The sequence below is a fragment of the Egretta garzetta genome, unplaced genomic scaffold (genome assembly GCF_000687185.1).
Source record: "Egretta garzetta isolate BGI_Z169 unplaced genomic scaffold, ASM68718v1 scaffold179, whole genome shotgun sequence".
Classification (NCBI taxonomy): domain Eukaryota; kingdom Metazoa; phylum Chordata; class Aves; order Pelecaniformes; family Ardeidae; genus Egretta; species Egretta garzetta.
In genome coordinates, this window is record NW_009270001.1 from 70,104 (window position 1) to 78,434 (window position 8,331).

An 8,331-nucleotide genomic window follows, 5' to 3' on the forward strand; every position below is an offset into this window, starting at 1 on the left:
GGGCTGACCTGCTGGGAAGCAGCTCTGCCAAGAGGGACCTGGGAGTCCTGGGGTACGACAAGCTGACCATGAGCCAGCAGGGTGCCCTTGGTGCCAAGAAGGCCAATGGCACCCTGGGGTGCATGAAGAGAGGCATGGCCAGCAGGGCGAGGGAGGTTCTCTTCCCCCTCTACTCTGCCCTGGGGAGACCCCACCTGGAGCACTGGGTCCAGTTCTGGGCTCCCCAGTTCAAGAAAGATGAGGAACTCCTAGAGAGAGTCCAGAGGAGGGCAACAAGGATGATGAGGGGACTGGAGCACCTCCCCTACGAGGAAAGGCTGAGAGAGTTGGGCTTGTTCAGCCTGAAGAAGAGAAGAGTGAGAGGGGATCTTATCAACATATACAAATATCTTAAGGGTGGATGCCACGAGGACGGAGCCAGACTCTTCTCAGTGGTGCCCAGCCAGGACAAGGGGCAATGAGCACAAACAGAAGCAGAAGAGGTTTCAGTTGAACGTGAGGAAGAACTTGTTGACTGTGAGGGTGGCCGAGCCCTGGCCCAGGCTGCCCAGGGGGGCTGTGGAGTCTCCTTTTCCACAGATCTTCAACCCCCGCCTGGACACTGTCCTGTGCCCCCTGCTCTGGGTGAGCCTGCTTGAGCAGGGGGGTGGCACTGGGGGAGCTCCCGAGAGCCCTTCCAACCCCGGCCGTTCTACGATTCTGTGATTCTGTGATCTGAACGCCTCCATCAGCGAGCTGAGCTGCAGGACAATACAACATTTTAAATAGTTAATTTCCATAGACCCTGTTTAATTTTAAATTTATGTACAAGTTTAATCTGAAAAGTATCTGAAAATTAATCCCTGCCCTGAGGGTGGAGCCCGCCTGCTTTCTTGGGGTCTCTGAATGCATGAATGGACCAGAACCACTAACACAAAGAGGCAGGAACTTCACACCTGGTTGGGATGGATGCTGTCCCGTTCAGGTTTGCAACTCAAGGACCTCTGTATCCGAGGGAAGGCAGAGAAGGAGAAGGTCTAGCTAAAGCCCTGTCACCGACTTTCTGCAAGGCTTGGCTCCAGACCTAGGTAGCAAACAAAAGTGAACAAAAATTTACACGTGTCAAGCGAGGTGGAGGAGGTGATGAGCTGAATTTGTGGTTCCCTCCCACGCCCAGACTGAACAGTGCTGTCACACAGGGAGAGGGGAGGCAGATGGAGACAACTAAAAACTTGTACAGGAAAAAAATCCGCAACAACAAAAAATACAGTAAAAAAGACTGATCCCTCCCTTTTGCTTCACTTCCAAGCAGCTGGAGGGGAAGAAGAGGTCTGAGCTATCTGCAGCTTATGTCTCATGTGAGTTCTGGTGGTGTTACCTGTGGGTGCTGCTAAAGGCAGAGCAGTGGCCATGGCAGTTTATGCAGCCAGGCACGCTTGTGTGTCTGCGTGTGTAGCTCGGTGGGCTACAGGCTGCCTTGCAACTGGTTGGACCGGGAAATGAGACAGCAGCAGCCACATCCATCAGCCTGGGACAGAGACATCTGGATCTCCAGGTGCCCTGGGCTGGGCTTCAGCTGGTAGGAGAAATCCCCACGTCCTGGACTTTGCTGGATTTGGGAGCTCGCTTAACATGCTTAACACAGAGAGAAGCGCCATGCAAAATTCCTCCTCGTGTCTACTCGCTAGAGTCAAGCAAGTTGCTGTGAATCCATATTTTCTGGTGTTCCAACTGTCCCAAAACTGCGGAGATTTTTGCTGCATATTCCGACCCCCCTGAACTTGCAAAACAAGGAGAAAAAGAAGAAAGCCTTTTAAAAACTGTTCCCATAAAGTTTTCCTGCTTGTGTCCAGTAGCTTGACTTCCTAAGGGCTTCCAGTTACCAAGGGTTCACCCAACGTGTAGTAGGTTTTTGTTCAATCCCTCTGCCCGTGAGAGTTGGACAGTCTTGTACTGCGCTGCTCTTCCTTTTGCTCCAATCCGTACGGATCACCTTAAGGATACACTGAGCAAAACCAAAGTGCTTGTGTCCTAAAGGCTGGCAGGAAATCAGACCCAACTGCAAGTCCCTGGCCAGTTTGTGACAGATCTCCAAAGCAAGGCGTCCGACTGTTCTGCTAGGGCCTTAGACCCGATGTAACCCCTGCTCTGCAGTCCTCACACAGTCCCTCCAACTGCAGAGAAGAACCTCCCTGGGACAGCAAGGCCATGGGGCTACACTTCTAAGATATCTGAAAACTTTCAGAATGGTCTGAAAGGTCCACAGGGCAGCGCTGCCTCATAGGATGACTTCAGGCTCTTTACAAACCCCATGCCACCTTATAGCAGACCAGGTCAGGAGCGGCTTTGGATCATCTTGTCGTGGTATTGCTCATTGCAATGATATTGCACAGCAGGGCAGGTGGAGTATGTGAGGAAGGTGCATGCTCCTATGCTTGCAAAACCACAGGGCATATATTTGAAGTTTCCTCCCCCCCCATCCATCCTACATCCTGGTGCACCTGCGGTTTGTCCTAAATCCAGCTCCCACTGCCCTGCTGAGGGTAAACAGTTTGGAGAGCTAGAAAATTCAGTCTGGAGATTGCTCTTGAAAAAACAACACAGATACAGTCTGGCGCACCAGGGCAGGTTTAGGTTGAACATTAGGAAAAATTTCTTCACAGAAAGGGTTGTCACGCTCTGGAAGGGGCTGCCCAGGGAGGTGGTCGAGTCCCCATCCCTGGGGGATTTAAAAGAAGGAGAGATGAGGTGCTTAGGGACATGGTTTAGTGGTGGGATGGCAGGGTTAGGTTAAAGGTTGGACTTGATGATCTTAAAGGTCTTTCCAACCTAGACGATTCTATGATTCTATGGTGTCTGGCGCAGGGAATGCTCCATCGCTCCTAAAATCTGGAACAGTATCACTAGGTAAGAAGAAGGGAAACTTAATAAAAAATGACCTGGTATTTGAGGCACTCTCCTGGGAAATAAGAGGAGGTTAAAATTCATCTTCCGAACCAGACAGAAGCTGGCATTTACCTTAGTGCCACAAGATGCGCTGGTCACGGGACCATCAAAAACCAGTGCTACCAGTCCTTGCCTTTTTGTAGAGCCAGTACCAGTCTTCACAGGGCAGAAACCTGGCTGCACGTTGAGTCCCGTCGCTCATTAATTTACACCTGGAGGGACAAGACAAGCCAAAAAGATTAAAAATTGGTCCCTCCTCTTCCCTGAGAGGTGTGCGGAGGCACAACAAACAGAACAACGTGGAAGCTGCCTCGTGTTTGCTTTTCTGCTCTTCTCCAACAGGCTTCCCAGGATAGCAGACTGAGTTTGAAATGCAGAGCTCCAGTGTCTCTCCGTGCCTTTCTCTGACTCCATTGAAGGGAGAAAAAGGGCTTTAAGCAGATCTGTCTACTTTGACTCATGTATTTCTGCCAGGGTAAGATGTTCGTACAGTTTGATAGGCTAAAGATACATTTTTGTCTTGCATTCCTTTCAAAATGATTTTTTTTAAACACTTAATGAGTTTTAATTTATTTTCATGCCACTTCTGCATTATAGCATGGTCATCTCACATTGCAGCGCAGCCACCCCCGCAGACCCTCAACAACCTTGAGGACTGAAGGAATTGCCTGTACTGCTCTCTGGTGTGTGACCTTCTGGAGTTCATGCTTTGAAGCCATTTCCACTTTTCTTCATGATTAGAAACATTTTTTACTGGTTAATAAGAAGAGTCTCGTGTAATTGCTCGACTCTGAAAGCTCAGACTTTTAAAAAAAAAAAAGGTATGTGATAATTAATGGGGTTTTGTGATTGTTGACGTATTTTACAGAAAACTTGCATTCCCCACAGCTTGAAAACATCAAAAGACAGGCAGGTATGTGTTCAGCCATGAATTACATGAGTCTGATACACTAGTGGCCAGGCTGTCATCTCTCTTCAGCTTGTCCTGCAGCTTCTTGCGTCTGTCTGGGGAGGTCCCTCCAGCCCAACACCCAATGGGTTGACCTGCTTGCGAAGTACAACATACACATGGAAAGATAAGTAGAGCAACCCAGTCTGTTGCTGGTTAGATATCGGTCACGTAAGAAACTAATCAGAGAGATCAGTGCTCACTCTCTGGAAAGGAGCTCTGCCGAGAGGGACCTGGGAGTCCTGGTGGACGACAAGCTAACCATGAGCCAGCAGGGTGCCCTTGTTGCCAAGAAGGCCAATGGTATGCAACTAGGAAAGCAACTAGAATGATAAAGGGGCTGGAGCATCTCCCCTACGAGGAAAGGCTGAGAGAGTTGGGCTTATTCAGCCTGGAGAAGAGAAGACTGAGAGGGGACCTCATCAACACGTACAAATATCTTAAGGGCGGAAGTCACGAGGACGGAACCAGTCTCTTTACAGTGGTGTCCAGCGCCAGGACAAGGGGCAATGGGTACAAACTGAATAAGAGGTTTCAGTTGAACATGAGGAAAAACTTGTTTACTCTGAGGGTGACGGAGCACTGGAACAGGCTGCCCAGGGAGGTTGTGGAGTCTCCTTCTCTGGAGATATTCAAAGCCTGGCTGGATGAAGTCCTGTGTAACATGCTCTAGGAGAACCTGCTTTAGCAGGGGGGTTGGACTAGATGATCTCCTGAGGTCCCTTCCAACCCTTGCGATTCTGTGATTCCTGGGAACCAGGCATTTCATTTGCTCTTTGCTGTGCACCTGAGCCCTTTTCCATCGCCTCCGCCTTTGCACAGCGCTGCCGGTTTCTGCAGCGAGTCGCCAAGAACACCTCATCTCCTCCAGCACAGTTCCCTTTGCCTCCCCTGCTCCTCGCTGTGGTTTCTGTCTCTGTGTAAAGCAACCTGCAGTACACAGAGCACTCACAGACCATTAAGCTCCTGCTAATCCGACTCTAATGATATATTTACCTGCAGGTCCCTTATTAACGGCAGATTTGGTTTTGGGAAGCAGGTTCCAAAGCAGCTTGGAGATTGCTGATCCAGGAACTAATGAGCCTCCTCATTTATCACCCATGCTCTTCTCATTTTTACCTGCATTCGCCTGGTTTGGCGCACTTGTATTTCTGCAGGGAGTGGTATCTAATGCCATGAGCAGCTGAGGAGGAGCCAGGCTCCGGGGTTCTTTCCCTGGTTCTCTGAAACCAACCTGCTGTTTGGCTTTGAACAACTAATTTATCCTTTCTGCCTGCTTTTTTTTTTTTTTCTTTTTTTTTTTTTTTTTCCCCAGCTATCTCTCTGTAAACAGGACAGATGGTTTACATGGACTTTCAGAAAACCTTTGACAACTCCCTCATGAGATGCTATTACGGAAGCTAAGTAGACATGGGGCGAAAGGTAAAGTATTGTCATAGAAACTAGCTAAAAGGCAGAAACCAAGGAGTATGAATACATGTTCAATTTTTTAATCTAACCAAAAGCTGCCAGCAGAACTGGCCTGATATTTTCTAAAGGAGAAAAAAAAAAATCTATTAGAAAAAGCCAGATTCTGAAAAATTGAACCTTTGAGTTGGGAAATATTATTTTGCAGAAGGTGTTCTTGTGTATATGCCTATGCACGTATACATATGTGAATGTGTACATTTTGTGTGTGTGTTCATTTCTATTTGCATCATGAAAATCAGAATGGTTATTTCCTTTCAAGCCACACATATGAGAAGCTGAGTAAGAACAGGCTAAATAGTTACCTGGAAATAGTCCCCAGGAAACTCAAGAGAAAATTATCATTAATTTCCAGAACAATTAAGGCATGTGAAGTTGTCATAATCAAGTAATCATTGATTCTGAGAAAATCCATTAGAAAGCTTCACAAAACACCAAGGAATCATCTGGAACATCCTCCTGTGCCAAGGCAGCCGCGGCTGTGCTGGTGGCAGTCCTGGAAGGAAGCTGCTGTAGATATTTGTCCTCAAGAACAGCCAGCGGCAGCGGAGAAACCTCAGTTCCCCCAGAACACTCCTCCAGGACTGCCACGACACCTCTGCCACCCCAAACTCCAGCTTCATCCAGGCGATGCCGTGTCCCAGCCACCTTTTTTACCATTCCACCAACTCTGGCAGAACCTGGACGCTTCACGCGCGGCAACGTTTGTATTTTCCTGCAGATGATCAGTGATGATTATTTAGAAGCACATTATCAAGAATGCGTTTCTGCACAACTCCAGGAGAAACATTTACTTTAGATGAGAATTTCCCTATCCCAGCTATTTTCATCTACTCAATAAATAAATTGTAATCTAATACTGACTAAACTGATGCTGTATATCGCTAGGTTTGATTGAAATAGCCTGTGGAACTGCAATGTTGTGAAAATCTAAGTAAATTCTGTCACTGTGGTTGCCTGTGCGTGGTTGTAAGGTGTCTTTTTTTTATTATTGCTCATTATTTGGGATGAGAATTAAACAATAAGATGGCAAGAACTGCAGCTGACCCCAAGTATTTAATTACCTAAAAGAAAGCAAAATAATGGAAGAGGGACCAAGGTGAAAGAACCACATAAACACAGATGAAGATTTGGGAATTTCTGGCATTGGAAGACCTGACCCATACTACCCACACATCTTGCTGAACGCTGAGCATGCTATAGCCGTATTTCCACCAAAAAAAAAAGCAAACAAATAACAAAACACAACACAATTCAGTATAAGGCTGGGTAATGTACAGGCAGGTAAAGTGCTACGACAAAAAATGGGGCAGAAAATAACACTGGAAGTGCCAAAGTGCCGTGCAGAAAAATATTGGCTTGCCCTCAACCGGAAAGCTCTTGTATTTCTTTTTAACTGAATGAATTCAAAAGAGGAAAGAGGAGCTTCTTGGGAGACCGAAGCGAAAAGATTAGAACCAGGGACACAAACGAACAGCTGTGTACGAGGAACAAGGACATAATTAATAGCAAGTACAAGAGGACAGGCAGCAATCTTCGGAGAGGCAGAATAAAACTTTTCTTGCTTTAGACAGCCAACCTACAGGCTTCCGAGCTTGTCATTCAAGCTCCTGTGCCGTCAGCAGAGTCGCGTAGCTCCAGGCAGGGGGATCCCGAGAGCCAACGTTCGATGGTATAAATACGCCGCGAAGTATACGCTGCTGCTTGCACCGGCCTTCTGATTCCAGGGATCCCGACACCGCAGCGACTGCCGTTTCTGCTTCGCTTTCTGCGCTGCACACAGCTGCAGTGAGGTCGGGTTGGGTTTTAATCTAAAAAGCCTATTTTTTATTTTTTTTTTAATACTAATATCATAAGAGCACGTCCCATTCAGACACTGATTAGGAGCTGGACATTGATTCTCTAAATTTCGTCTTTAACTATATGGACCAAAATCTCTCTCCCGTATAACCCTACTGAACACATACTTATAGAAAGAATGTGGTTAGCCTATAGCAAAGCCCAGGGCTCTGAGTAGAGAATTCCCATCAGATTAAAACTGGATATAAAGCAATGGTAACAGTTGCCTATTTTCATCCAAAAAAGACCAACTTTTCAAATTTTTGCAAACAGCCCAATTACATCTTCATCAAAAGCCCCTTGCCACAAATGACATAGAAAGAACTACTTGTAAAAAATCAATAAGTGATGAAAAAGAAGAAAAAAAAAGTAGGTCTTTTAAGAGTTTTATTTTTTAAAGTCTTTTCAGAGGTAAAAAAACCTTGTTAATCATTTCGAGAAAGGCAAGGAGCATTTCACCGTAGACAAAATGTTTTTCACCATATTGATTATGCTAAGGCGAGGTGTTTGGGTTTTTTTCCCCCCAGAAAATAAACCCTTTTTCCAACAGAAAGAAAAGATGGGTATAAAGTGCTACCAAGGTCTGTGCTGGAGTCAATAAGAGCGTACTCGTACATTTGACAAAGAGCCTTACTTTTACGTCGCTTCTTTTCTCTACTTTTCATCAACTGTTCATTAAAGTTGGCTGAAAAACCAAGAATTCTGCTCAGGCAGAGGAAAAAGAAGTTTGAAAACGTGTAATTCCGTGAGGCGTGAAATACATGAAGCCTGTTTTCCTGGAGCTTTTCATTCTGAGCAGTTTGCTTCTTCATGCTCTCTCTGGTTTCAGATAAGGGTTGAAGGCTGATGGCAGTCGTCTTCCTCCTACAGCCACACTTGGGCTCTTCTTCACCTGAGCATTCCCACCAAATAGGAGCAAAAGCTCTTAGGGATGGACGGATGAACAGAGACACACAGTGAGATTTCCCAAAATATAGAATCACAGAATCATAGAATCATTTAGGTTGGGAAAGCCCTTTCAGATCATTGAGTCCAACCTTTAACCTAACCCTGCCATCCCACCCCCAAACCCTGGCCCTCAGCACCTCGGCTGCCCGGCTGTTAAATCCCCCCAGGGCTGGGGACTCGACCCCTTCCCTGGGCAGCCCCTT

General features: G+C 46.6%; 1 long non-coding RNA gene across 1 annotated transcript in view; it reads left to right on the top strand.

Moving 5' to 3' along the window:
* The first annotated feature begins 594 nt into the window (after positions 1-594).
* Positions 595-8,331, top strand: part of LOC118453245 — a 13,948-nt gene continuing 6,211 nt past the window's right edge. The window contains exons 1-2 of the long non-coding RNA XR_004843168.1: positions 595-688; positions 3,406-3,407. This is a non-coding gene — a long non-coding RNA (uncharacterized LOC118453245). The remainder of the gene's footprint in view (positions 689-3,405; positions 3,408-8,331) is intronic.